Source organism: Monodelphis domestica, chromosome 3, assembly GCF_027887165.1.
Source record: "Monodelphis domestica isolate mMonDom1 chromosome 3, mMonDom1.pri, whole genome shotgun sequence".
Taxonomy (NCBI): Eukaryota; Metazoa; Chordata; class Mammalia; order Didelphimorphia; family Didelphidae; genus Monodelphis; species Monodelphis domestica.
In genome coordinates this window covers 489,899,833-489,927,728 of record NC_077229.1, presented here as the reverse complement: position 1 = coordinate 489,927,728, position 27,896 = coordinate 489,899,833, and the positions used below count along the sequence as shown (strand labels likewise).

The 27,896-nt window shown below is 48.5% G+C and overlaps 1 long non-coding RNA gene across 1 annotated transcript in view; it reads right to left on the bottom strand.

The window, feature by feature from the left end:
- The window catches only part of LOC130458529 (uncharacterized), a 54,775-nt gene that overhangs the window by 1,330 nt on the left and 25,549 nt on the right, over positions 1 to 27,896 (bottom strand). The window contains exon 2 of the long non-coding RNA XR_008917928.1: positions 1,557 to 1,693. This is a non-coding gene — a long non-coding RNA (uncharacterized LOC130458529). The remainder of the gene's footprint in view (positions 1 to 1,556; positions 1,694 to 27,896) is intronic.

The following is a 27,896-nucleotide window of genomic DNA, read 5'->3' as shown; positions in this document are numbered from 1 at the left end:
AAGGGGCAACCTCGGGGTTCGGGAGGCTGGGCATGTTACAAAAGAACAAAAACAAGACAACCCATGACGAAGCCGTACAATATTGGGCTCTCCATCTTTTTCAACATCAAGGTTTAGGAAAAAAAGATGCTCAAATTCCGTTTCAGTCCTGTCTCACAGAAAACTGTCAATCAGCACTAACCCTGACCAGGCAGGGCTACAAGACCCTGACCATATCAGAGATGAGTGATCCTTGATGAAAAGATGAAGATGGTGTCTCAGGCAACCTGCCCATCAAAAGGGACCAAAAAGATTTGGAGCAGCTACAGCTGACAAGGTGACACATAGCATTGCAAGAGAGCAGGGCACATCAAAGCCTTAAACATCGAAGCACATGGACGTCCGCCTACAAAACTACGGCGAAATCATGAGACGAGAAGAGGAAAACGATGTCTCACAACCTCTGCGCCTTGAGAGAAATGATGATGAGTGGCTGCTGACAAATCAAAGAAGGGGAAACCAGGGCAGGGATGATTTCATTACAAAGATGAGAGGTGGGAAAGGCAAATATAACAACATAAACCTGGAAATATCCCACAGAGGACCTGAGAGCTCCAAAGTCCTGCAAAACCCTCCCAAAACAGATTAAGAAATTGAGGCCCATGGAGAACAAATCATTTTTCCAACAGTCCCAAAGGCCTTAGTGGCATAGCTGGGACCAGAAATGCAGACTCCTGATTTTGATCCCTTTTGATCCTCGCAGGAATCTAAGGTTACTGACTCAAGGAAAGGGAACAAGAATACATTCTGCCCCTACTAGGTGACACGCACTGTGCTGCTCGGTGCTGCATAAATATCATATCCCTTTCATCCTGACCACAACCCTGAGAGGTAGCTACTATTATTTCCCCCATATTGGCGTGGAGGAACCTCGGCCAGAGGCTCAATCTTTGGCCCAGGGGCATATCACAAGGCAGTAGCTGAGACATGACTTGAACTCCAGCCTTCCGCACTATGCAGTCAGCATTTTACGCACTGAGCCACACATCAGATATTTCCTCATTATTCCAGAATGTTTCCTCGGCCGAGGAAGACTTTAGTCCAATATCCCGCATCCTTTACATTTCTATCATCATCTGTGATCAAAATGATGAACAGAGCGCCACGGCCAAGAGGATGCAGTTATAGTCATTGCCATGAAAAAGTCACCTTTTGATATCATCTAGAGGGGAAGGTCAGTGGCTGTGGATAAGAGTGAGGAACCTGGACTTGAGAAGCCCTGGATTCAGATCCGGCATCACTTACTTTCCTACCTTTTCCTAACCTTGCAAAAGTCATGGAACTCCACTTGCCCAGCCCTTACCGCTCTGCTGCCTGGCAACCAATATTTGTATTGATTCACTTTCCATGAACTAAGACAAAAATCATGTAATAAGACACATTAGGACAAGTTCCCCACTCCCCAAATAGGACTGGAGTTAAAAATTGAGGAAACCATTGGCTAAAGGTCAAGCCTCGAATTATCCAGAAGACAGACATTCGCAAGCATTCTGCAAAACCAAACTGACTGCACTTACTTTCTTCTGCTTGAATTTCAGCTTCTTGAATTTCCTCATTGACCCTATCGATTTGATTCTGCATTTCATCCCTCCTCAGGTTATCCTGTCCTTGAGATGAGGCTTCTCTTTTGATGGACATGAGCCTGCTAGCGTACCTGGGGAAGACAAAAGTCACCAAACATCCATTATCTTTAAATGTCCCTTTCAGTTGACGAAACACGACAGACACTGGGAGAGCGACCTATGGGAAGAGTAGGAGAACAGGCAGGCAGCAGGGTTTGTCGCCCTTCCGTGACATTCACCCGAGAAGCATGTGTAAAAAGATGACGTTGCAAAAGGAAAAGCCCTGTGGGGACTCGAGTGTCTAGAGGACGCCATGGCCACCCCAAAGAGCCTCTGACCACAAGGAACCCGCACCTCCGTAGGACTTACACAGGGATGGACAGCTATTTACAGCACACAGAAAATGACTTCCAGGTGGGGGCATGCCCACAAAGGGAAGGCTCAGGGAAGGGACGTCTCGCGTAGCTGTCCTGCCCTGACAGAACTAAAGTCTCTGTAAATCGTTATGCCCACTTGCCCAGCCCTTCTTGTTCTTCTGTCTTAGAAACGACAACAGGAGAGGGATTAACAACATGGAAAAGAAGAAACAAAAGGCATTGCTGTTGTCCAAGTGAGAGCTGAAGAACGGCCCCACTTGCCTGGGAGTCATTTCGATGGCCTGCAGGTCTAAGAGATTCTGGGCATGCAGAATCCACCAGAGATGACAAGAGAAAAGCAGTTTCTCTCTGACCTTGTGGACCTGTCTAATCCCACTGTGAGAGTGTCAAGGCCAGAAGGGGCAAAGTGGTCTCAGGTCGGAAAGGATTATCTCCATCGCAGTCACAGGGCCATGGTTTTCTACACACAGTTGGTTTCCTTATTCTTCTGACTGTGGAATTTGGAGTCAGAAGAGCTGGATGAAAATCCTGACTCTAGGTGGCTTGGGGTATTGAGAGTCAGGCTGAGAGAGGGGAGGTCTTCGATTCAAGGAGGACCCCAGACACTTCCTAGCTGCCTAACCATGGAGAAGTCACTTCGCCTGCATTCTCTAGCCCTTACTGCTCTTTGGCCTCAGAACCAAAGCCTAAGACAGATCCCAAGATTTAAAGCAAAGGGTAATTTTGGTTTCCTTTCGTTTTTCATCCTTAATCGGCCATCTACTACCAATGGGATCACAGGCGAAGACAACAAACCTATCTAAGCCTCAGCTTCCTTCTCTGGTGCAGAGGTGGCTGGGGTAGGGGATCCCTAACAAATCTGTCCTCTGGAGAACTTTTGCTCACCTTCAGGGTGGTCGGTGAGGGGATGGGGGGTAAAGTGGGGCATTTTATAACTGTTAACACTGGGAGAGGACCAGCAATATCTCCCCTCGGGGGGGGCACCAACACAAATGAGGACAATCCCGTAGAGCCTGACTAAAAAGTATCCTGCCCTTGCCCTCTTCCACATGCAGGTATGTTTCATTCTCAAACTTTTCACTTTGGTTTAGAACATCCATCCATCCTGCACTAATGGCTCCAGTGTCTTTGCTGTCCAGGAGTGAGTTCTGGCAGCATCAAATGAAAGGAACACCAGCTGAACATGGGCACGTGCCAGCTAGGACCCTGTTCAGGGCTGTCCCAAGGAAATAGCAAAAGGAAGCCCCCTCTTCTCAATGTCTGCTTTGCCCCGTATTAGAGCAGGTGATGGGACAGATGTTTGGAGATAATGCAGGATGCCTGACAGTGATCAGATCTACCAGTGCAGAGAGGCGCCTTAAACACTGAGAGCTCAACATGGTCTGGCTCACGCAGGCCACAGAGGACTCAAAAGCAGGTCCTGCTGACTTCTTCCTGAGCTTGTCACCGGACCTCTCTTACTGAAAAAAAAAGCCCAAGGTAGCCACTCTACCTGAAAGCATGGCAAACGTGTAGGTTACGGTGGCAGCTTCCCTTATATCCCCCACAGTTGAAAGGAACAAGTCCACCTTTTCGGAAAAGCAAACACAACCAAGACAACCTACACGAGCACTCTTAGCTCTTCATGACCACTTAGAATATGGCCGATCAGGAAACCAAAAACATTTCCAAAGGGCTTTGACAGGAAGGACTCCATCCTTGAGATTACAGGTCCCTGGAGCCAATGATTCCAGAATCTCACCGGTACCACTGACAAAGAGCTGAAAGGAATGAGGGATCCCTTACCGTTCCAAGTGTGCTTCATCCAGGTTATTGAAGTCAATTGAGGGATTTCTGAGACGATCCTGGGTCAACTCAAGATCCTCGGTTTCCAACGCCTGGTTAAGCAGAGCAACGGCTGACACCTTCTCTACTGTCGTGGACAGCTCCTCGGGGGCCAAGTAGTTCTGGAGCAAAACATATGTCCTTCAGGAGAATTGTCACGGCATTATACAAAGTATCAATTCTTAAAATCCCCACGAAACACAAAAACGAAAAACCTGCTTGAAACACCTTGCTGCCAAAGGTGCCATGGTCACAATTGAAGAAAAGGAAGCCAAAAGGTAGGTGGATGAGAAGAAGAACAAGGATGCATAAGAAGGAATGCCAGTGTAGTCCCTAATATTGCCAACAGCTGATAATTCGACAAGCTGACTATCAGGGCCACACGGGATGATAAGCTGGCAAGGAGCTGTGCTATTACTCCCGACAGAGTGCTTGAAGAAAGAGAAAGGCTTTTTCTTCAACCCTTACCTTCTCTTGTCACACCCATAGAGTGCTTAGGTTCCAAGGTAAAAGAATGCGAAGGCCTAGGCGACGGGGCTTCGGGACCTTCAGTAAGGTCACAGGGCCCTAACATTTCAGGGTATCGCCCCGGGCCGGTGTTCCTCCGGCTTGCCTCACTGACTGTTCCATCTCAGTCTGTTTGGTCAATCCCTTCCCTTCTGTCTTGGAATCAATGCTCAGGAGAGGATCCAAGGCAGAAAAGTGGTAAGTAAGGGCTAGGCCATTGGTGTGAAGCTCGCGATCAGCCAGCTACGAAAGGCAACCAGGCCACACGGGAAACGAAGTCTGCAGGACCCCCGGTCCAATGCTCCCTCCAGGGGACCAGCCGTCATGGCAGTCCGGACGACGCAGTGCCTATGCTTTCTGGGGAATCACTACTTTAAGTGAAGGGCAACTAGATCCTATGGATGGCCGCAAAGTCCCAGCAGCTTTCTTCCCCTTCTGCCATGATCTCTGAGCAACACCTCATTTTCAAGTGGATTCTGCCCTTCCCAAGCAATGCTCCAGCCTCCGAGTCACTCATGCAGCCACAGACCTCCTGCACTTACCAAAGAGCTCTGTTCCTGAAGGTTGAACAGTTCATCCTGATACAGAACAGCAGCAAAGGGATGAACGGTCGGGAGCTGGGCCTCAGGTTTCATGAGTGCCATCACGGTGTTACTGGGATGACCTTCCCGAATCACAGCATTGATCTCATCGACAGCAGCGAGCCCTGGAGGACAAGGAGGCAGTCAGATGGCAGTCAGAATCACACTTTATGTACTTGCTGGTGTTTCCCCTTGAATCGCTCAGGGATTGGGGGTTTAACGATCACTACTCTTCCGGGCAGCACCAGCCTAGCCAATCACCACTTACCCTGACCACGGAGAGGTCTACAATACCTAGACCACATCAGAGATGAATGATCCTTGATGGAAAGGGGCAGATGGCGTGTCTCAGCCTTCCGGCACAACAAAAGGGGCCAAATAGTTGCGGAGCAGCTACAGTGGACAAGGTCACAGATTTCATCCCACGGGAGTTGGGGAGGTTTCAAACCATGAGAAGCCCCCCGAGCCTCATGAATGGACTCGCACGAAAGTCCTCCACAAAAACAATGTCAAAAGCAGAAGGCAGAAAGAGGAAAAGGATGCCACACAACTTCAGGGGACTTGAGGGAACAAAAGTCTATCACCTCGCACTTCCTTCACAAAATGACATCACTTACTGTTGATTTTGTTGATGCTCCCTTGGATTTCAACTTGGGTCAGGAGCTCCTCCCTTGCATCTCTTTCCTCCTCAGAAAGGATATACTGAAAAAACAACAACTTCAATGGTTGCAGCCCAAAAGCAAACAGGCTTTCAAGAGTTCAGTCCTTCAGGGAATACCTTTCCCAATGGGCCACCGATTCTCACGTCCAACATGGGCTCGATAGATTACAGAATCAAAATGCACTTTGGTTTTTGTTGAACAGTGTTTGTAAAACCACATTTCTTTTCTCCTTCCATTGTTTCTCCTGTCTAGTTCTGCACGCTTCTATTTGGGATGTTGTTGGCAAAGATGCTGGACTGCTTGGCCACTCCTCCAATACAACTTAGAGAGAAAGTTCTACAGAGAGCTACTTTTCTCTTGTAATCATCCTCTCAGAGCTCATAGCCTGGGCTTATTCTACAAAGCTGAGACTTTTATCACCCACATCAATCCCAACTAGAAAAATCTAATCATGGGAGGCAGGCATGATCTGGTGCTTTCGGGGGAACAGAACGAATCCTGGATGCAAGTTCTGGCCATATGGGGGAGAGGAAGGCAAGGAAGGGAACTTAAGCCTTGTCACTGAAAAACTGTTGCATGAAGCACACATTTTGATGCCTGTGATTTCATGCAGGAAGAAGTTTAAGGAGAAATATAGCGAGGATTGAGAATTTTCTCAAGGAACAACATGAGGAGCTCATGGGGATTCCTTGAAAACTAGGGTTGGGCAGTGATTCTAGGTCAGTGATGGTTGAGTCTTTTGGAAACTTTCGGAAACACTTTTGGGAACTGTGCGGTGCCTTCCCCCACCCCACCTCCAGACTTGGTGCCCGAATCCCCATCCCCTGCTTTGCCCTGCCCACACTGCAACAAAGTGTCACATTCCTCTCCCCAGCATTGGACAGAGGGGCTTTGGGGGGGGATGAGGGCACCCAGCTGGCTGGAGCCTGGGAAAGCCAACTCCTGTACCCATAGGGACCTGCCCTTGCACCCAGCTGCGTTGGGGGCTGGCTGAGTGGCCGTGGGCTGAGCAGGTGGCGCAAGCCCAGAGGGTAGTCAACTCAGAGACCCAGTCCCCGCACTCACCATTTGGGAGTGGGGCCAGCACCCAGCCAGCCCATGCCTGGAGAAAGCTACCTCCTGAGGCCAGGGACCTTCCCCTACACCCAGTCCCGCCTGCCTATTGGGCTGCCATTCCCATGGGGTGGGAGCAGGGGCCAGAAGGAGCCTGGTTACCCTTTGGTGGCTGAGGTCACCCCCCACACTGCCACCTGGCAGGGAAGGACAGAAGAAAGTGGAGATCTTTTCAGGGCTGTGGGCGGCCTCTGTTCTACGGGAGGGGATACACCAACACCTTCCCCAAGCCAAGCAGCCCCGAAGCCCAGACAGAGGGGGGACAAAGGGAAGGTTTACCCTGAACTCAGAGGCAGGAAAGCAACTCTGCAGAGGAACCATCCTCCACACCCACATCCAAGGAGAGGTCTCTGGGTGCCGTCTTTGGCACACGAGCCATAGGTTCACCAGCACGCTTCTAGCTGTTGCAAAGTAAAGGACTCCCCATTCTTTCTATTGCAACCATATCTCCTAGTACTTTTCTGGTGAGCTTTGACAAAACTGCAAGTTCCTCATGCATTTGAGATCTTCTTTTACCTCATTATCTACTTTCAAATCCTCTTCTCTGTGCCCTGGCTTGTTTCCTACTAAGAAGTAAGACTTCAAATATCTCCCTGGTAGTCACTGTTTATCAGCTGACAACTGTTCTATTTCCAGCACCGAGGAACACCCTTAACTATGTTTTACGTTTAATCATTAGCGAATAAAGTACCTTCTCTTCTTTCTGCTGTATGGCTTCCCAAAGTTCCTTTTGATAATTCGCAGCCAGGTTATCATGCACAGACTTTAAAGCGGCTTTGGGATTCTTGAGAGTTACAAGAGTCTCTTCTGCGATGCCCTTCTTAATGGCTTCAATGATGGCAATGACTGCAGCATGCACTGAACATGGGAGAGGAATAGAAGGCATTTGTTTTTAAAGCCACCAAAGCTAATGAGAGAAACATTGGGATGAAAAAAGCCGGCCTCCTTTTACCTTAAATGATTGTCCACATTAAACTAAATTAGAATGACTTTGCATTCAATGTCTTGGGTGTGTGGGGGGGGCTGCGGAGAGGGGGGGGTGTCCATTTTTGAGCCCTTACCTTCTCTCTGAGACTCAATACTATGTATTAGTTGCCAGGCAGAAGAGCGGCCTAGCAAAAGCAAAGGCCAAAGCAAAACGCCTAGGCAATTGTGGCAAAGAGAATTGACCAGGGTCACACAGCTAGAACCTGTCCCCAGTCACCTTGGAACTCAGCACACCTCCTGTCTCCAAGCCTTTTCTGTCCACTGAGTCCCTTAGCTGCCCCAAAGCTGTTGGTCCAGAAGTCTACAAATATTGAGATTATGTGCTCAGCGTTACATAGCTGAAAACGATCTGAGGCCGTGGTCTATACACAATAGGCCATATGGCTTTCATGGCTGTTGCTTGTTAAGAACTACCATCATTACGACATTTCCCACTTTCCTACATCCTCTTGTTTTCTTGGTTTGGCTGATGATGACTGTAAAAGGAATAATCTACATACTCTCATGGGTTGCAAAGAGGAAATTAAAGCTCTGCCTATGTTAGCTGAGCTTCATCCTTGATAATTGACATAGAAACTGCTTCTCAGTTCCAGGATTCTTGTCGCTGAGGACAACAATTGAGAGGGAACTTAAAAACGAGTGAACCTACAAGGATATTTAGGGAGGCTACAGGAAAGCAGAAGCGATAGAGTATTTGTGCAAGCCATTTCAAAGCTTTTGGCCTGATTTGGGGGTGGGGTGGAATTGCTTGACCAATAAGGGCCCTTTCCACTCTCAATCAGAGGCTGCCTTGATGCAGGGAAATGTTAGACGAGATTTCCACCCAAGGTCTTCTTGCCCAAATCCAACACTAGGCTCTCTACGCAACACAGGCAATTTGCCTGGCAGATTCCGCAAATTCCTGAGCAATGGACGAATGGGAAAATAACCCTGTGGTGCCTAAAAGGGGCAACCTCGGGGTTCGGGAGGCTGGGCATGTTACAAAAGAACAAAAACAAGACAACCCATGACGAAGCCGTACAATATTGGGCTCTCCATCTTTTTCAACATCAAGGTTTAGGAAAAAAAGATGCTCAAATTCCGTTTCAGTCCTGTCTCACAGAAAACTGTCAATCAGCACTAACCCTGACCAGGCAGGGCTACAAGACCCTGACCATATCAGAGATGAGTGATCCTTGATGAAAAGATGAAGATGGTGTCTCAGGCAACCTGCCCATCAAAAGGGGCCAAAAAGATTTTGAGCAGCTACAGCTGACAAGGTGACACATAGCATTGCAAGAGAGCAGGGCACATGTCAAAGCTCGAGAAGAGCCCAAAGCCATAAACATCGACGCACATGGACGTCCGCCAACAAAACTACGGCGAAATCATGAGACGAGAAGAGGAAAACGATGCCTCACAACCTCTGAGACTTGAGAGAAATGATGATGAGTGGCTGCTGACAAGTCAAAGAAGGGGAAACCAGGGCAGGGATGATTTCATTACAAAGATGAGAGGTGGGAAAGGCAAATATAACAACATAAACCTGGAAATATCCCACAGAGGACCTGAGAGCTGCAAAGTCCTGCAAAACCCTCCCAAAACAGATTAAGAAATTGAGGCCCATGGAGAACAAATCATTTTTCCAACAGTCCCAAAGGCCTTAGTGGCATAGCTGGGACCAGAAATGCAGACTCCTGATTTTGATCCATTTTGATCCTCGCAGGAATCTAAGGTTACTGACTCAAGGAAAGGGAACAAGAATACATTCTGCCCCTACTAGGTGACACGCAGTGTGCTGCTCGGTGCTGCATAAATATCATCTCCCTTTCATCCTGACCACAACCCTGAGAGGTAGCTACTATTATTTCCCCCATATTGGCGTGGAAGAACCTCGGCCAGAGGCTCAATCATTGGCCCAGGGGCATATCACGAGGCAGTAGCTGAGACATGACTTGATCTGCAGTCTTCCTCACTATGCAGTCAGCACTTTACGCACTGAGCCACACATCAGATATTTCCTCATTATTCCAGAATGTTTCCTCGGCCGAGGAAGACTTTAGTCCAATATCCCGCATCCTTTACATTTCTATCCTCATCTGTGATCAAAATGATGAACAGAGAGCCACGGCCAAGAGGATGCAGTTATAGTCATTGCCATGAAAAAGTCACCTTTCGAAATCATCTAGAGGGGAAGGTCAGTGGCTGTGGATAAGAGTGAGGAACCTGGACTTGAGAAGCCCTGGATTCAGATCCGGCATCACATACTTTCCTACCTTTTCCTAACCTTGCGAAAGTCATGGAACTCCAGTTCCCTAGCCCTTACCGCTCTGCTGCCTGGCAACCAATATTTGTATTGATTCACTTTCCATGAACTAAGACAAAAATCATGTAATAACACACATTAGGACAAGTTCCCCACACCCCCAAATAGGACTGGAGTTAAAAATTGAGGAAAACATTGGCTAAAGGTCAAGCCTCCAATTATCCAGAAGACCGACATTCGCAAGCATTCTGCAAAACCAAACTGACTGCACTTACTTTCTTCTGCTTGAATTTCAGCTTCTTGAATTTCCTCATTGACCCTATCGATTTGATTCTGCATTTCGTCCGGCCTCAGGTTATCCTGTCCTTGAGATGAGGCTTCCCTTTTGATGGACATGAGCCTGCTAGCGTACCTGGGGACGACAAAAGTCACCAAACATCCATTATCTTTAAATGTCCCTTTCAGTTGACGAAACACGACAGACACTGGGAGAGCGACCTATGGGAAGAGTAGGAGAACAGGCAGGCAGCAGGGTTTGTCGCCCTTCCGTGACATTCACCCGAGAAGCATGTGTAAAACGATGACGTTGCAAAAGGAAAAGCCCTGTGGGGACTCGAGTGTCTAGAGGACGCCATGGCCACCCCAAAGAGCCTCTGACCACAAGGAACCCGCACCTCCGTAGGACTTACACAGGGATGGACAGCTATTTACAGCACACAGAAAATGACTTCCAGGTGGGGGCATGCCCACAAAGGGAAGGCTCAGGGAAGGGACGTCTCGCGTAGCTGTCCTGCCCTGACAGGACTAAAGTCTCTGTAAATCGTTGTGCCCACTTGCCCAGACCTTCTTGTTCTTCTGTCTTAGATACGACAGGAGGAGAGGGATTAACAACATGGAAAAGAAGAAAAAAAAGGCATTGCTGTTGTCCAAGTGAGAGCTGAAGAACGGCCCCACTTGCCTGGGAGTCATTTCGATGGCCTGCAGATCTAAGAGATTCTGGGCATGCAGAATGCACCAGAGTTGACAAGAGAAAAGCAGTTTCTCTCTGACCTTGTGGACCTGGCTAATCCCACTCTGAGAGTGTCAAGGCCAGAAGGGGCAAAGTGGTCTCAGGTCGGAAAGGTTTATCTCCATCGCAGTCACAGAGCCATGGTTTTCTACACACAGTTGGTTTCCTTATTCTTCTGACTGTGGAATTTGGAGTCAGAAGAGCTGGATGAAAATCCTGACTCTAGGTGGCTTGGGGTATTGAGAGTCAGGCTGAGAGAGGGGAGGACTTCGATTCAAGGAGGACCCCAGACACTTCCTAGCTGCCTAACCATGGAGAAGTCACTTCGCCTGCATTCTCTAGCCCTTACTGCTCTTTGGCCTCAGAACCAAAGACTAAGACAGATCGCAAGATTTAAAGCAAAGGGTTATATTGGTTTCCTTTCGTTTTTCATCCTTAATCGGCCATCTACTACCAATGGGATCACAGGCGAAGCCAACAAACCTATCTAAGCCTCAGCTTCCTTCTCTGGTGCAGAGGTGGCTGGGGTAGTGAACCCCTAACAAATCTGTCCTCTGGAGAACTTTTGCTCACCTTCAGGGTGGGCGTTGAGGGGATGGGGGGTAAGGTGGGGCATTTTATAACTGTTAACACTGGGAGAGGACCAGCAATATCTCCCCTCGGGGGGGGCACCAACACAAATGAGGACAATCCCGTAGAGCCTGACTAAAAAGTATCCTGGCCTTGCCCTCTTCCACATGCAGGTATGTTTCTTTCTCAAACTTTTCACTTTGGTTTAGAACATCCATCCATCCTGCACTAATGGCTCCAGTGTCTTTGCTGTCGAGGAGTGAGTTCTGGCAGCATCAAATGAAAGGAACAGCAGCTGAACATGGGCACGTGCCAGCTAGGACCCTGTTCAGGGCTGTCCCAAGGAAATAGCAAAAGGAAGCCCCCTCTTCTCAATGTCTGCTTTGCCCCCTAATAGAGTAGGTGATGGGACAGATGGTTGGAGATAATGCAGGATGCCTGACAGTGATCAGATCTACCAGTGCAGAGAGGCTCCTTAAACACTGAGAGCTCAACATGGTCTGGCTCACGCAGGCCACAGAGGACTCAAAAGCAGGTCCTGCTGACTTCTTCCTTAGCTTGTCACAGGACCTCTCTTACTGAAAAAAAAAAGCCCAAGGTAGCCACTCTACCTGAAAGCATGGCAAAGGTGTAGGTTACGGTGGCAGCTTCCCTTATATCCCCCACAGTTGAAAGGAACAAGTCCACCTTTTCGGAAAAGCAAATACAACCAAGACAACGTCCACGAGCACTCTTAGCTCTTCATGACCACTTAGAATATGGCCGATCAGGAAACCAAAAACATTTCCAAAGGGCTTTGACAGGAAGGACTCCATCCTTGAGATTACAGGTCCCTGGAGCCAATGATTCCAGAATCTCACCGGTACCACTGACAAAGAGCTGAAAGGAATGAGGGATCCCTTACCGTTCCAAGTGTGCTTCATCCAGGTTATTGAAGTCAATTGAGGGATTTCTGAGACGATCCTGGGTCAACTCAAGATCCTCGGTTTCCAACGCCTGGTTAAGCAGAGCAACGGCTGACACCTTCTCTACTGTCGTGGACAGCTCCTCGGGGGCCAAGTAGTTCTGGAGCAAAACATATGTCCTTCAGGAGAATTGTCACGGCATTATACAAAGTATCAATTCTTAAAATCCCCACGAAACACAAAAACGAAAAACCTGCTTGAAACACCTTGCTGCCAAAGGTGCCATGGTCACAGTTGAAGAAAAGGAAGTCAATAGGTAGGTGGATGAGAAGAAGAACAAGGATGCATGAGAAGGAATGCCAGTGTAGTCCCTAATATTGCCAACAGCTGATAATTCGACAAGCTGACTATCAGGGCCACACGGGATGATAAGCTGGCAAGGAGCTGTGCTATTACTCCCGACAGAGTGCTTGCAGAAAGAGAAAGGCTTTTTCTTCAACCCTTACCTTCTCTTGTGACACCGATAGAGTGCTTAGGTTCCAAGGTAAAAGAGTGCGAAGGCCTAGGCGACGGGGCTTCGGGACCTTCAGTAAGGTCAAAGGGCCCTAAGGTTTCAGGGTATCGCCCCGGGCCGGTGTTCCTCCGGCTTGCCTCACTGACTGTTCTATCTCAGTCTGTTTGGTCAATCCCTTCCCTTCTGTCTTGGAATCAATGCTCAGGAGAGCTTCCAAGGCAGAAAAGGGGTAAGTAAGGGCTGGGCCATTGGTGTGAAGCTCGCGATCAGCCAGCTACCAAAGGCAACCAGGCCACACGGGAACCGAAGTCTGCAGGACCCCCGGTCCAATGCTCCCTCCACGGGACCAGCCGTCATGGCAGTCCGGACGACGCAGTGCCTATGCTTTCTGGGGAATCACTACTTAAATGAAGGGCAACTAGATCCTATGGATGGCCGCAAAGTCCCAGCAGCTTTCTTCCCCTTCTGCCATGATCTCAGAGCAACACCTCATTTTCAAGTGGATTCTGCCCTTCCCAAGCAATGCTCCAGCCTCCGAGTCACTCATGCAGCCACAGACCTCCTGCACTTACCAAAGAGCTCTGTTTCTGAAGGTTGAACAGTTCATCCTGATACAGAACAGCAGCAAAGGGATGAACGGTCGGGAGCTGGGCCTCAGGTTTCATGAGTGCCATCACGGTGTTACTGGGATGACCTTCCCGAATCACAGCATTGATCTCATCGACAGCAGCGAGCCCTGGAGGACAAGGAGGCAGTCAGATGGCAGTCAGAATCACACTTTATGTACTTGCTGGTGTTTCCCCTTGAATCGCTCAGGGATTGGGGGTTTAAGGATCACTACTCTTCCGGGCAGCACCAGCCTAGCCAATCACCACTTACCCTGACCACGGAGAGGTCTACAATACCTAGACCACATCAGAGATGAATGATCCCTGATGGAAAGGGGCAGATGGCATGTCTCAGCCTTCCGGCACAACAAAAGGGGCCAAATAGTTGCGGAGCAGCTACAGTGGACAAGGTCACAGATTTCATCCCACGGGAGTTGGGGAGGTTTCAAACCATGAGAAGCCCCCCGAGCCTCATGAATGGACTCGCACGAAAGTCCTCCACAAAAACAATGTCAAAAGCAGAAGGCAGAAAGAGGAAAAGGATGCCACACAACTTCAGGGGACTTGAGGGAACAAAAGTCTATCACCTCGCACTTCCTTCACAAAATGACATCACTTACTGTTGATTTTGTTGATGCTCCCTTGGATTTCAACTTTGGTCAGGAGCTCCTCCCTTTCATCTCTTTCCTCCTCAGAAAGGATATACTGAAAAAACAACAACTTCAATGGTTGCAGCCCAAAAGCAAACAGGCTTTCAAGAGTTCAGTCCTTCAGGGAATACCTTTCCCAATGGGCCACCGACGTACAACATGGGCTCGATAGATTACAGAATCAAAAGGCACTTTGGTTCTTGTTGAACAATGTTTGTAAAACCACATTTCTTTTCTCCTTCCATTGTTTCTCCTGTCTAGTTCTGCACGCTTCTATTTGGGATGTTGTTGGCAAAGATGCTGGACTGCTTGGCCACTCCTCCAATACAACTTGGAGAGAAAGTTCTACAGAGAGCTACTTTACTCTTGTAATCATCCTCTCAGAGCTCATAGCCTGGGCTTATTCTACAAAGCTGAGACTTTTATCACCCACATCAATCCCAACTAGAAAAATCTAATCATGGGAGGCAGGCATGATCTGGTGCTTTCGGGGGAACAGAACGAATCCTGGATGCAAGTTCTGGCCATATGGGGGAGAGGAAGGCAAGGAAGGGAACTTAAGCCTTGTCACTGAAAAACTGTTGCATGAAGTACACATTTTGATGCCTGTGATTTCATGCAAGAAGAAGTTTAAGGAGAAATATAGCGAGGATTGAGAATTTTCTCAAGGAACAACATGAGGAGCACATGGGGATTCCTTGAAAACTAGGGTTGGGCAGTGATTCTAGGTCAGTGATGGTTGAGTCTTTTGGAAACTTTCGGAAACACTTTTGGGAACTGTGCGGTGCCTTCCCCCACCCCACCTCCAGACTTGGTGCCCGGATCCCCATCCCCTGTTTTGCCCTGCCCACACTGCAACAAAGTGTCACATTCCTCTCCCCAGCATTGGACAGAGGGGCTTTGGGGGGGGATGAGGGCACCCAGCTGGCTGGAGCCTGGGCAAGCCAACTCCTGTAGCCATAGGGACCTGCCCTTGCACCCAGCTGCGTTGGGGGCTGGCTGAGTGGCCGTGGGCTGAGCAGGTGGCGCAAGCCCAGAGGGTAGTCAACTCAGAGACCCAGTCCCCGCACTCACCATTTGGGAGTGGGGCCAGCACCCAGCCAGCCCATGCCTGGAGAAAGCTACCTCCTGAGGCCAGGGACCTTCCCCTACACCCAGTCCCGCCTGCCTATTGGGCTGCCATTCCCATGGGGTGGGAGCAGGGGCCAGAGGGAGCCTGGTTACCCTTTGGTGGCTGAGGTCACCCCCCACACTGCCACCTGGCAGGGAAGGACAGAAGAAAGTGGAGATCTTTTCAGGGCTGTGGGCGGCCTCTGCTCTACGGGAGGGGATACACCAACACCTTCCCCAAGCCAAGCAGCCCCGAAGCCCAGACAGAGGGGGGACAAAGGGAAGGTTTACCCTGAACTCAGAGGTAGGAAAGCAACTCTGCAGAGGAACCATCCTCCACACCCACATCCAAGGAGAGGTCTCTGGGTGCCGTCTTTGGCACACGAGCCATAGGTTCACCAGCACGCTTCTAGCTGTTGCAAAGTAAAGGACTCCCCATTCTTTCTATTGCAACCATACCTCCTAGTACTTTTCTGGTGAGCTTTGACAAAACTGCAAGTTCCTCATGCATTTGAGACCTTCTTTTACCTCATTATCTACTTTCAAATCCTCTTCTCTGTGCCCTGGCTTGTTTCCTACTAAGAAGTAAGACTTCAAATATCTCCCTGGTAGTCACTGTTTATCAGCTGACAACTGTTCTATTTCCAGCACCAAGGAACACCCTTAACTATGTTTTACGTTTAATCATTAGCGAATAAAGTACCTTCTCTTCTTTCTGCTGTATGGCTTCCCAAAGTTCCTTTTGATAATTCCCAGCGAGGTTATCATGCACATACTTTAAAGCGGCTTTGGGATTCTTGAGAGTTACAAGAGTCTCTTCTGCGATGCCCTTCTTAATGGCTTCAATGATTTCAATGACTGCAGCATGCACTGAACATGGGAGAGGAATAGAAGGCATTTGTTTTTAAAGCCACCAAAGCTAATGAGAGAAACATTGGGATGAAAAAAGCCGGCCTCCTTTTACCTTAAATGATTGTCCACATTAAACTAAATTAGAATGACTTTGCATTCAATGTCTTGGGTGTGTGTGGGGGGCTGCGGAGGGGGGGTGTCCATTTTTGAGCCCTTACCTTCTGTCTGAGACTCAATACTATGTATTAGTTGCCAGGCAGAAGAGCGGCCTAGCAAAAGCAAAGGCCAAAGCAAAGGCTTTGCCAAAGCAAAACGCCTAGGCAATTGTGGCAAAGAGAATTGACCAGGGTCACACAGCTAGAACCTGTCCCCAGTCACCTTGGAACTCAGAACACCTCCTGTCTCCAAGCCTTTTCTGTCCACTGAGTCCCTTAGCTGCCCTGAAGCTGTTGGTCCAGAAGTCTACAAATATTGAGATTATGTGCTCAGCGTTACATAGCTGAAAACGATCTGAGGCCGTGGTCTATACACAATAGGCCATATGGCTTTCATGGCTGTTGCTTGTTAAGAACTACCATCATTACGACATTTCCCACTTTCCTACATCCTCTTGTTTTCTTGGTTTGGCTGATGATGACTGTAAAAGGAATAATCTACATGCTCTCATGGGTTGCAAAGAGGAAATTAAAGCTCTGCCTATGTTAGCTGAGCTTCATCCTTGATAATTGACATAGAAACTGCTTCTCAGTTCCAGGATTCTTGTCGCTGAGGACAACAATTGAGAGGGAACTTAAAAACGAGTGAACCTCCAAGGATATTTAGGGAGGCTACAGGAAAGCAGAAGCGATAGAGTATTTGTGCAAGCCATTTCAAAGCTTTTGGCCTGAGTTGGGGGTGGGGTGGAATTGCTTGACCAATAAGGGCCCTTTCCACTCTCAATCAGAGGCTGCCTTGATGCAGGGAAATGTTAGATGAGATTTCCACCCACGGTCTTCTTGCCCAAATCCAACACTAGGCTCTCTATGCAACACAGGCAATTTGCCTGGCAGATTCCGCAAATTCCTGAGCAATGGAAGAATGGGAAAATAACCCTGTGGTGCCTAAAAGGGGCAACCTCGGGGTTCGGGAGGCTGGGCATGTTACAAAAGAACAAAAACAAGACAACCCATGACGAAGCCGTACAATATTGGGCTCTCCATCTTTTTCAACATCAAGGTTTAGGAAAAAAAAGATGCTCAAATTCCGTTTCAGTCCTGTCTCACAGAAAACTGTCAATCAGCACTAACCCTGACCAGGCAGGGCTACAAGACCCTGACCATATCAGAGATGAGTGATCCTTGATGAAAAGATGAAGATGGTGTCTCAGGCAACCTGCCCATCAAAAGGGACCAAAAAGATTTGGAGCAGCTACAGCTGACAAGGTGACACATAGCATTGCAAGAGAGCAGGGCACATGTCAAAGCTCGAGAAGAGCCCAAAGCCTTAAACATCGACGCACATGGACGTCCGCCAACAAAACTACGTCGAAATCATGAGACGAGAAGAGGAAAAGGATGCCTCACTACCTCTGCGACTTGAGAGAAATGATGATGAGTGGCTGCTGACAAGTCAAAGAAGGGTAAACCAGGGCAGGGATGATTTCATTACAAAGATGAGAGGTGGGAAAGGCAAATATAACAACATAAACCTGGAAATATCCCACAGAGGACCTGAGAGCTGCAAAGTCCTGCAAAACCCTCCCAAAACAGATTAAGAAATTGAGGCCCATGGAGAACAAATCATTTTTCCAACAGTCCCAAAGGCCTTAGTGGCATAGCTGGGACCAGAAATGCAGACTCCTGATTTTGATCCCTTTTGATCCTCGCAGGAATCTAAGGTTACTGACTCAAGGAAAGGGAACAAGAATACATTCTGCCCCTACTAGGTGACACGCACTGTGCTGCTCGGTGCTGCATAAATATCATCTCCCTTTCATCCTGACCACAACCCTGAGAGGTAGCTACTATTATTTCCCCCATATTGGCGAGGAAGAACCTCGGCCAGAGGCTCAATCATTGGCCCAGGGGCATATCACAAGGCAGTAGCTGAGACATGACTTGAACTCCAGCCTTCCGCACTATGCAGTCAGCACTTTACGCACTGAGCCACACATCAGATATTTCCTCATTATTCCAGAATGTTTCCTCGGCCGAGGAAGACTTTAGTCCAATATCCCGCATCCTTTACATTTCTATCATCATCTGTGATCAAAATGATGAACAGAGCGCCACGGCCAAGAGGATGCAGTTATAGTCATTGCCATGAAAAAGTCACCTTTCGATATCATCTAGAGGGGAAGGTCAGTGGCTGTGGATAAGAGTGAGGATCCTGGACTTGAGAAGCCCTGGATTCAGATCCGGCATCACATACTTTCCTACCTTTTCCTAACCTTGCAAAAGTCATGGAACTCCACTTGCCCAGCCCTTACCGCTCTGCTGCCTGGCAACCAATATTTGTATTGATTCACTTTCCATGAACTAAGACAAAAATCATGTAATAAGACACATTAGGACAAGTTCCCCGCACCCCAAATAGGACTGGAGTTAAAAATTGAGGAAACCATTGGCTAAAGGTCAAGCCTCGAATTATCCAGAAGACAGACATTTGCAAGCATTCTGCAAAACCAAACTGACTGCACTTACTTTCTTCTCCTTGAATTTCAGCTTCTTTAATTTCCTCATTGACCCTATCGATTTGATTCTGCATTTCATCCCGCCTCAGGTTATCCTGTCCTTGAGATGAGGCTTCTCTTTTGATGGACATGAGCCTGCTAGCGTACCTGGGGAAGACAAAAGTCACCAAACATCCATTATCTTTAAATGTCCCTTTCAGTTGACAAAACACGACAGACACTGGGAGAGCGACCTATGGGAAGAGTAGGAGAACAGGCAGGCAGCAGGGTTTGTCGCCCTTCCGTGACATTTACCCGAGAAGCATGTGTAAAACGATGATGTTGCAAAGGGAAAAGCCCTGTGGGGACTCGAGTGTCTAGAGGACGCCATGGCCACCCCAAAGAGCCTCTGACCACAAGGAACCCGCACCTCCGTAGGACTTACACAGGGATGGACAGCTATTTACAGCACACAGAAAATGACTTCCAGGTGGGGGCATGCCCACAAAGGGAAGGCTCAGGGAAGGGACGTCTCGCGTAGCTGTCCTGCCCTGACAGAACTAAAGTCTCTGTAAATCGTAGCGCCCACTTGCCCAGCCCTTCTTGTTCTTCTGTCTTAGAAACGACAGAAGGAGAGTGATTAACAACATGGAAAAGAAGAAAAAAAAGGCATTGCTGTTGTCCAAGTGAGAGCTGAAGAACGGCCCCACTTGCCTGGGAGTCATTTCGATGGCCTGCAGGTCTAAGAGATTCTGGGCATGCAGAATCCACCAGAGATGACAAGAGAAAAGCAGTTTCTCTCTGACCTTGTGGACCTGTCTAATCCCACTGTGAGAGTGTCAAGGCCAGAAGGGGCAAAGTGGTCTCAGGTCGGAAAGGATTATCTCCATCGCAGTCACAGAGCCATGGTTTTCTACACACAGTTGGTTTCCTTATTCTTCTGACTGTGGAATTTGGAGTCAGAAGAGCTGGATGAAAATCCTGACTCTAGGTGGCTTGGGGTATTGAGAGTCAGGCGGAGAGAGGGGAGGTCTTCGATTCAAGGAGGACCCCAGACACTTCCTAGCTGCCTAACCATGGAGAAGTCACTTCGCCTGCATTCTCTAGCCCTTACTGCTCTGTGGCCTCTGAACCAAAGCCTAAGACAGATCCCAAGATTTAAAGCAAAGAGTAATATTGGTTTTCCTTTCGTTTTTCATCCTTAATTGGTCATCTACTACCAATGGGATCACAGGCGAAGCCAACAAACCTATCTAAGCCTCAGCTTCCTTCTCTGGTGCAGAGGTGGCTGGGGTAGGGGACCCCAAACAAATCTGTCCTCTGGAGAACTTTTGCTCACCTTCAGGGTGGGCGGTGAGGGGATGGGGGGTAAGGTGGGGCATTTTATAACTGTTAACACTGGGAGAGGACCAGCAATATCTCCCCTCGGGGGGGTCACCAACACAAATGAGGACAATCCCGTAGAGCCTGACTAAAAAGTATCCTGCCCTTGCCCTCTTCCACATGCAGGTATGTTTCTTTCTCAAACTTTTCACTTTGGATTAGAACATCCATCCATCCTGCACTAATGGCTCCAGTGTCTTTGCTGTCCAGGAGTGAGTTCTGGCAGCATCAAATGAAAGGAACACCAGCTGAACATGGGCACGTGCCAGCTAGGACCCTCTTCAGGGCTGTCCCAAGGAAATAGCAAAAGGAAGCCCCCTCTTCTCAATGCCTGTTTTGCCCCCTAATAGAGTAGGTGATGGGACAGATGGTTGGAGATAATGCAGGATGCCTGACAGTGATCAGATCTACCAGTGCAGAGAGGCTCCTTAAACACTGAGAGCTCAACATGGTCTGGCTCACGCAGGCCACAGAGGACTCAAAAGCAGGTCCTGCTGACTTCTTCCTGAGCTTGTCACCGGACCTCTCTTACTGAAAAAAAAAAGCCCAAGGTAGCCACTCTACCTGAAAGCATGGCAAAGGTGTAGGTTACGGTGGCAGCTTCCCTTATATCCCCCAAAGTTGAAAGGAATAAGTCCACCTTTTCGGAAAAGCAAATACAACCAAGACAACGTCCACGAGCACTCTTAGCTCTTCATAACCACTTAGAATATGGCCGATCAGGAAACCAAAAACATTTCCAAAGGGCTTTGCCAGGAAGGACTCCATCCTTGAGATTACAGGTCCCTGGAGCCAATGATTCCAGAATCTCAGCGGTACCACTCACAAAGAGCTGAAAGGAATGAGGGATCCCTTACCGTTCCAAGTGTGCTTCATCCAGGTTATTGAAGTCAATTGAGGGATTTCTGAGACGATCCTGGGTCAACTCAAGATCTTCGGTTTCCAACGCCTGGTTAAGCAGAGCAACGGCTGACACCTTCTCTACTGTCGTGGACAGCTCCTCGGGGGCCAAGTAGTACTGGAACAAAACATATGTCCTTCAGGAGAATTGTCACGGCATTATACAAAGTATCAATTCTTAAAATCCCCACGAAACACAAAAACGAAAAACCTGCTTGAAACACCTTGCTGCCAAAGGTGCCATGGTCACAGTTGAAGAAAAGGAAGTCAATAGGTAGGTGGATGAGAAGAAGAACAAGGATGCATAAGAAGGAATGCCAGTGTAGTCCCTAATATTGCCAACAGCTGATAATTCGACAAGCTGACTATCAGGGCCACACGGGATGATAAGCTGGCAAGTAGCTGTGCTATTACTCCCGACAGAGTGCTTGCAGAAAGAGAAAGGCTTTTTCTTCAACCCTTACCTTCTCTTGTGACACCGATAGAGTGCTTAGGTTCCAAGGTAAAAGAATGCGAAGGCCTAGGCGACGGGGCTTCGGGACCTTCAGTAAGGTCACAGGGCCCTAACGTTTCAGGGTATCGCCCCGGGCCGGTGTTCCTCCGGCTTGCCTCACTGACTGTTCCATCTCAGTCTGTTTGGTCAATCCCTTCCCTTCTGTCTTGGAATCAATGCTCAGGAGAGCGTCCAAGGCAGAAAAGTGGTAAGTAAGGGCTAGGCCATTGGCGTGAAGCTCGCGATCAGCCAGCTACCAAAGGCAACGAGGCCACACGGGAACCGAAGTCTGCAGGACCCCCGGTCCAATGCTCCCTCCAGGGGACCAGCCGTCATGGCAGTCCGGATGACGCAGTGCCTATGCTTTCTGGGGAATCACTACTTTAAGTGAAGGGCAACTAGATCCTATGGATGGCCGCAAAGTCCCAGCAGCTTTCTTCCCCTTCTGCCATGATCTCAGAGCAACACCTCATTTTCAAGTGGATTCTGCCTTTCCCAAGCAATGCTCCAGCCTCCGAGTCACTCATGCAGCCACAGACCTCCTGCACTTACCAAAGAGCTCTGTTCCTGAAGGTTGAACAGTTCATCCTGATACAGAACAGCAGCAAAGGGATGAACGGTCGGGAGCTGGGCCTCAGGTTTCATGAGTGCCATCACGGTGTTACTGGGATGACCTTCCCGAATCACAGCATTGATCTCATCGACAGCAGCGAGCCCTGGAGGACAAGGAGGCAGTCAGATGGCAGTCAGAATCACACTTTATGTACTTGCTGGTGTTTCCCCTTGAATCGCTCAGGGATTGGGGGTTTAACGATCACTACTCTTCCGGGCAGCACCAGCCTAGCCAATCACCACTTACCCTGACCACGGAGAGGTCTACAATACCTAGACCACATCAGAGATGAATGATCCTTGATGGAAAGGGGCAGATGGCGTGTCTCAGCCTTCCGGCACAACAAAAGGGGCCAAATAGTTGCGGAGCAGCTACAGTGGACAAGGTCACAGATTTCATCCCATGGGAGTTGGGGAGGTTTCAAACCATGAGAAGCCCCCCGAGCCTCATCAATGGACTCGCACGAAAGTCCTCCACAAAAACAATGTCAAAAGCATAAGGCAGAAAGAGGAAAAGGATGCCACACAACTTCAGGGGACTTGAGGGAACAAAAGTCTATCACCTCGCACTTCCTTCACAAAATGACATCACTTACTGTTGATTTTGTTGATGCTCCCTTGGATTTCAACTTGGGTCAGGAGCTCCTCCCTTGCATCTCTTTCCTCCTCAGAAAGGATATACTGAAAAAACAACAACTTCAATGGTTGCAGCCCAAAAGCAAACAGGCTTTCAAGAGTTCAGTCCTTCAGGGAATACCTTTCCCAATGGGCCACCGATTCTCACGTCCAACATGGGCTCGATAGATTACAGAATCAAAATGCACTTTGGTTTTTGTTGAACAGTGTTTGTAAAACCACATTTCTTTTCTCCTTCCATTGTTTCTCCTGTCTAGTTCTGCACGCTTCTATTTGGGATGTTGTTGGCAAAGATGCTGGACTGCTTGGCCACTCCTCCAATACAACTTAGAGAGAAAGTTCTACAGAGAGCTACTTTTCTCTTGTAATCATCCTCTCAGAGCTCATAGCCTGGGCTTATTCTACAAAGCTGAGACTTTTATCACCCACATCAATCCCAACTAGAAAAATCTAATCATGGGAGGCAGGCATGATCTGGTGCTTTCGGGGGAACAGAACGAATCCTGGATGCAAGTTCTGGCCATATGGGGGAGAGGAAGGCAAGGAAGGGAACTTAAGCCTTGTCACTAAAAAACTGTTGCATGAAGCACACATTTTGATGCCTGTGATTTCATGCAGGAAGAAGTTTAAGGAGAAATATAGCGAGGATTGAGAATTTTCTCAAGGAACAACATGAGGAGCTCATGGGGATTCCTTGAAAACTAGGGTTGGGCAGTGATTCTAGGTCAGTGATGGTTGAGTCTTTTGGAAACTTTTGGAAACACTTTTGGGGACTGTGCGGTGCCTTCCCCCACCCCACCTCCAGACTTGGTGCCCGGATCCCCATCCCCTGTTTTGCCCTGCCCACACTGCAACAATGTGTCACATCCCTCTCCCCAACATTGGACAGAGGGGCTTTGGGGGGGGATGAGGGCACCCAGCTGGCTGGAGCCTGGGCAAGCCAACTCCTGTAGCCATAGGGACCTGCCCTTGCACCCAGCTGCGTTGGGGGCTGGCTGAGTGAGGGGGCTGCTGCCTGGCCGTGGGCTGAGCAGGTGGCGCAAGCCCAGAGGGTAGTCAACTCAGAGACCCTGCTCCCCGCACTCACCATTTGGGAGTGGGGCCAGCACCCAGCCAGCCCATGCCTGGAGAAAGCTACCTCCTGTGGCCAGGGACCTTCCCCTACACCCAGTCCCGCCTGCCTATTGGGCTGCCATTCCCATGGGGTGGGAGCAGGGGCCAGAGGGAGCCTGGTTACCCTTTGGTGGCTGAGGTCACCCCCCACACTACCACCTGGCAGGGAAGGACAGAAGAAAGTGGAGATCTTTTCAGGGCTGTGGGCGGCCTCTGATCTACGGGAGGGGATACAACAACACCTTCCCCAAGCCAAGCAGCCCCGAAGCCCAGACAGAGGGGGGACAAAGGGAAGGTTTACCCTGAGCTCAGAGGCAGGAAAGCAACTCTGCAGAGGACGCATCCTCCACACCCACATCCAAGGAGAGATCTCTGGGTGCCGTCTTTGGCACACGAGCCATAGGTTCACCAGCAGGCTTCTAGCTGTTGCAAAGTAAAGGACTCCCCATTCTTTCTATTGCAACCATATCTCCTAGTACTTTTCTGGTGAGCTTTGACAAAACTGCAAGTTCCTCATGCATTTGAGACCTTCTTTTACCTCATTATCTACTTTCAAATCCTCTTCTCTGTGCCCTGGCTTGTTTCCTACTAAGAAGTAAGACTTCAAATATCTCCCTGGTAGTCACTGTTTATCAGCTGACAACTGTTCTATTTCCAGCACCGAGGAACACCCTTAACTATGTTTTACGTTTAATCATTAGCGAATAAAGTACCTTCTCTTCTTTCTGCTGTATGGCTTCCCAAAGTTCCTTTTGATAATTCGCAGCCAGGTTATCATGCACAGACTTTAAAGCGGCTTTGGGATTCTTGAGAGTTACAAGAGTCTCTTCTGCGATGCCCTTCTTAATGGCTTCAATGATGGCAATGACTGCAGCATGCACTGAACATGGGAGAGGAATAGAAGGCATTTGTTTTTAAAGCCACCAAAGCTAATGAGAGAAACATTGGGATGAAAAAAGCCGGCCTCCTTTTACCTTAAATGATTGTCCACATTAAACTAAATTAGAATGACTTTGCATTCAATGTCTTGGGTGTGTGTGGGGGGCTGCGGAGGGGGGGTGTCCATTTTTGAGCCCTTACCTTCTGTCTGAGACTCAATACTATGTATTAGTTGCCAGGCAGAAGAGCGGGAAGGCCTAGGCAATTGTGGCAAAGAGAATTGACCAGGGTCACACAGCTAGAACCTGTCCCCAGTCACCTTGGAACTCAGCACACCTCCTGTCTCCAAGCCTTTTCTGTCCACTGAGTCCCTTAGCTGCCCTGAAGCTGTTGGTCCAGAAGTCTACAAATATTGAGATTATGTGCTCAGCGTTACATAGCTGAAAACGATCTGAGGCCGTGGTCTATACACAATAGGCCATATGGCTTTCATGGCTGTTGCTTGTTAAGAACTACCATCATTACGACATTTCCCACTTTCCTACATCCTCTGGTTTTCTTGGTTTGGCTGATGATGACTGTAAAAGGAATAATCTACATGCTCTCATGGGTTGCAAAGAGGAAATTAAAGCTCTGCCTATGTTAGCTGAGCTTCATCCTTGATAATTGACATAGAAACTGCTTCTCAGTTCCAGGATTCTTGTCGCTGAGGACAACAATTGAGAGGGAACTTAAAAACGAGTGAACCTCCAAGGATATTTAGGGAGGCTACAGGAAAGCAGAAGCGATAGAGTATTTGTGCCAGCCATTTCAAAGCTTTTGGCCTGAGTTGGGGGTGGGGTGGAATTGCTTGACCAATAAGGGCCCTTTCCACTCTCAATCAGAGGCTGCCTTGATGCAGGGAAATGTTAGACGGGATTTCACCCACGGTCTTCTTGCCCAAATCCAACACTAGGCTCTCTACGCAACACAGGCAATTGGCCTGGCAGATTCCGCAAATTCCTGAGCAATGGAAGAATGGGAAGATAACCCTGTGGTGCCTAAAAGGTGCATCCTCGGGGTTCGGGAGGCTGGGCATGTTACAAAAGAACAAAAACAAGACAACCCATGACGAAGCCGTACAATATTGGGCTCTCCATCTTTTTCAACATCAAGGTTTAGGAAAAAAAGATGCTCAAATTCCGTTTCAGTCCTGTCTCACAGAAAACTGTCAATCAGCACTAACCCTGACCAGGCAGGGCTACAAGACCCTGACCATATCAGAGATGAGTGATCCTTGATGAAAAGATGAAGATGGTGTCTCAGGCAACCTGCCCATCAAAAGGGGCCAAAAAGATTTGGAGCAGCTACAGCTGACAAGGTGACACATAGCATTGCAAGAGAGCAGGGCACATGTCAAAGCTCGAGAAGAGCCCAAAGTCTTAAACATCGACGCACATGGACGTCCGCCAACAAAACTACGGCGAAATCATGAGACGAGAAGAGGAAAAGGATGCCTCACAACCTCTGAGACTTGAGAGAAATGATGATGAGTGGCTGCTGACAAGTCAAAGAAGGGGAAACCAGGGCAGGGATGATTTCATTACAAAGATGAGAGGTGGGAAAGGCAAATATAACAACATAAACCTGGAAATATCCCACAGAGGACCTGAGAGCTGCAAAGTCCTGCAAAACCCTTCCAAAACAGATTAAGAAATTGAGGCCCATGGAGAACAAATCATTTTTCCAACAGTCCCAAAGGCCTTAGTGGCATAGCTGGGACCAGAAATGCAGACTCCTGATTTTGATCCATTTTGATCCTCGCAGGAATCTAAGGTTACTGACTCAAGGAAAGGGAACAAGAATACATTCTGCCCCTACTAGGTGACACGCAATGTGCTGCTCGGTGCCGCATAAATATCATCTCCCTTTCATCCTGACCACAACCCTGAGAGGTAGCTACTATTATTTCCCCCATATTGGCGTGGAGGAACCTCGGCCAGAGGTTCAATCATTGGCCCAGGGGCATATCACGAGGCAGTAGCTGAGACATGACTTGAACTCCAGCCTTCCTCACTATGCAGTCAGCACTTTACGCACTGAGCCACACATCAGATATTTCCTCATTATTCCAGAATGTTTCCTCGGCCGAGGAAGACTTTAGTCCAATATCCCGCATCATTTACATTTCTATCATCATCTGTGATCAAAATGATGAACAGAGCGCCACGGCCAAGAGGATGAAGTTATAGTCATTGCCATGAAAAAGTCACCTTTCGATATCATCTAGAGGGGAAGGTCAGTGGCTGTGGATAAGAGTGAGGAACCTGGACTTGAGAAGCCCTGGATTCAGATCCGGCATCACTTACTTTCCTACCTTTTCCTAACCTTGCAAAAGTCATGGAACTCCACTTGCCCAGCCCTTACCGCTCTGCTGCCTGGCAACCAATATTTGTATTGATTCACTTTCCATGAACTAAGACAAAAATCATGTAATAAGACACATTAGGACAAGTTCCCCGCACCCCCAAATAGGACTGGAGTTAAAAATTGAGGAAAACATTGGCTAAAGGTCAAGCCTCCAATTATCCAGAAGACCGACATTCGCAAGCATTCTGCAAAACCAAACTGACTGCACTTACTTTCTTCTGCTTGAATTTCAGCTTCTTGAATTTCCTCATTGACCCTATCGATTTGATTCTGCATTTCGTCCGGCCTCAGGTTATCCTGTCCTTGAGATGAGGCTTCCCTTTTGATGGACATGAGCCTGCTAGCGTACCTGGGGAAGACAAAAGTAACCAAACATCCATTATCTTTAAATGTCCCTTTCAGTTGACGAAACACGACAGACACTGGGAGAGCGACCTATGGGAAGAGTAGGAGAACAGGCAGGCAGCAGGGTTTGTCGCCCTTCCGTGACATTCACCCGAGAAGCATGTGTAAAACGATGACGTTGCAAAAGGAAAAGCCCTGTGGGGACTCGAGTGTCTAGAGGACGCCATGGCCACCCCAAAGAGCCTCTGACCACAAGGAACCCGCACCTCCGTAGGACTTACACAGGGTTGGACAGCTATTTACAGCACACAGAAAATGACTTCCAAATGGGGGCATGCCCACAAAGGGAAGGCTCAGGGAA